Source organism: Ctenocephalides felis, unplaced genomic scaffold (genome assembly GCF_003426905.1).
Source record: "Ctenocephalides felis isolate EL2017-DRISC unplaced genomic scaffold, ASM342690v1 CF-g0.4_SCAFFOLD_00845, whole genome shotgun sequence".
NCBI lineage: Eukaryota > Metazoa > Arthropoda > Insecta > Siphonaptera > Pulicidae > Ctenocephalides > Ctenocephalides felis.
The window spans coordinates 43,644,742-43,647,478 of NW_020536999.1; positions in this window are offsets into that span (position 1 = coordinate 43,644,742).

Consider the following 2,737-nt stretch of genomic DNA (forward strand, 5'->3'; position numbering starts at 1 on the left):
TTTTGGACGATTACTATAACTTACCCTACGGGAAGTTAATAATCATAAGGAATGGATCATGAATTGAACAATTTTCCAATTAATTGAGCAGGAATGATTCGTTTAATTACTAAACAGAAGCCTTTGTATAATAATATGCTAATTAATTGTTAAACCTGTATTTTAATGCTATTATTTCCGCACTACTATTTTGGATTAATTTGGTATATTCCCATATACAGTTGAACAATTAGGTGTCATCAATTTGCAAAGTTTGGAAGTTTACAGGTGCAAATCCGCTTAGATAATGGAGAATGTTAATCTGATTTCACAAAGTTTCAACTGCATCTGAATTATTTAGGATAATTGACATATGTATAATTTGCATAGACAATAATGAAGGGAAAATATTAGTTTCCCGAGTTATTGATTAATTAAACATCACTGAGCTAGCGTATTGTTGGACTTTTCCACATACAATTCATTGCTGAATCAGTTCTGAAAAAGATTTAAAAAAGAATACATGAATGTAATCAATTTGCGAATCAAATACTCAAAGTAATAATTTAAATAAAAATTTAATTTAAGCTTAGTTAGCTTTTGAAAATATTAATTTCAAATATATGCGAACAAATACGAGTAAAATTACGTACCGTTGAATTTAACATGGTCAAATTAAATAAATTACTCAAATACAGTTTTGCTACTAAAATATCTAGTTATAAAAGCTTATAATTCATATAAGAGAAAGGATAAAATTTAATATTGCCAGCTAACTGAAAGTTGTTCTAATTAACTGAGAAAACGTGTACAATAGTTAATTGTAATATAATGTGATATTCGAATGTCACATTATATCACAATTCGTTAAATTTCAATATTGAATATTCAATTGTAGTATAATCTGTTTGTTAACTATGAAAACATGATTATGATATGACAAATGAGTAAAAATTATTTTTGTTTAAATTACTTACAAAAAACATGTTTATGATAAATTTTTAAAGAATTAATTTCTTTTTGTACTTTTGTGTGAGAAATGAATAAACAAGTAACTTAAAATAAGCAAAACTAAACAATCGTTTATGCATTTTAATGAAAAGCAGATTAAATTAATTTTTATTTAAATCTTTAAATTTTTAATTAATTTTAATTTAGATCTGTGGTAAAACAGTGTTCAAAAAATTGAATTCCTGAAAGTTTTGCAGTAACATTATCATATTTCAGATCTGATCTGATTCAGAGTTAGTTATTCCATACCGAGCGAGCTTCAATTCTAGATATAAATATAATATGCTTCATTATGATTGAATTTAAAACACAGAGATGTAGTTTTTTTACAAATACATCTTGTTATTTTAATTATATTTATTTATTGAAATAGAAACAATTGATGGCAATGTAAAATATCCTTATGTTGATGTATGTATAACGATGAACATAATTATATGTTATATAATACAATATATTATATCATATTCCACATAATGCAATAAAATATTTGAAAAAAAAAACTAGTGGGGCGCATGGCGTTGTGCCTTAAGGCAAATTGCTGGAACTCTCCGTACCATTTTTTTTTAAGAACATTTTTGAAATAAACGTACATCGAAAAAATTAGAATTTTGAAAAACTATAAATTTTTGACAAAAACCTACTTATTTAAAAAAAAAGACTTTTTAAAGAAAAATTTAATTTGAAATATTTTGGAAATTCTGAACTTTTTACAAAATATCAAAGCGCGTAAGCGCCGCGTAGCGGTCTAACGGATAAACATTGATACGGAACCCTTGATATTATCAATATCAATATATAAAAACGATTACTAGAACATAAGATAATAGTTTTGTATAAATTCTGAGATTTTAAACTTTTTTACTGAAATTTTATAGCAATAAGATTTGGCATTGGTTTTGAGAGAAAGGGATTTTGATAGCAATATATTCTTCTTATCTTAAACATCTTCATGTTACATTTATAATATCAAAATTCAATTAATACACAATTAAATACATTAATAAAAGGTGAACCACTGGGTTTTCCTTTTGAAATTCTATGTTATTTGTCAAATTAATTACTTAATGTCATTTTATATAGACAGATTGTAATTCATAAGAAAATAAAAAACATATATTTATAATCGATAATACTTTTTCAGAATTTTATGCAAATTTTTTAATTAAAAGTAATTGAAGTAAAGATTTTTAGAAGATCTTCATTTCCTTCCTGTAGGGCAAAGTTAGAATAATTGCAAAAAAATTGAAAATGAAAATTTTTATATATCTTTACGTTTCAAAGGTTTCTCAATATTTTGGCATACCTTAGAAAAAATTGATGTATGTGTGTGTATGTGTGTGTGTGTGTGTGCGGATACGAATTTTTGTCGACGATTTCGAGAACACCGATCAACCGATTTGAATAATTCAAATAACATTCGATTCGTATTCATAAGGAGACGTGCTAATTAGTTTTGTATACATAGAAATGTAAACAAAATTATTACTTATTGTTAAAATCTCTATAAAATATATGATAATTTGATGTGCATATGTCTAATGATCATTTTTGACCGCCAAATGGCAATTTTTTTATTTTTTTTACAAGATTTCTAAAACCGCTAGACCTGCCTTCATAAAAATTTGATCAATTCTTCATCTTCTCAATTTTTTTTTAAATTATTCAAATCGTACGTTTCGTTCTCTTAAAATCTGAGTTAACGTTTGGTACTTATTACCCCGTATCTTCGAAACGGCTAGACCTG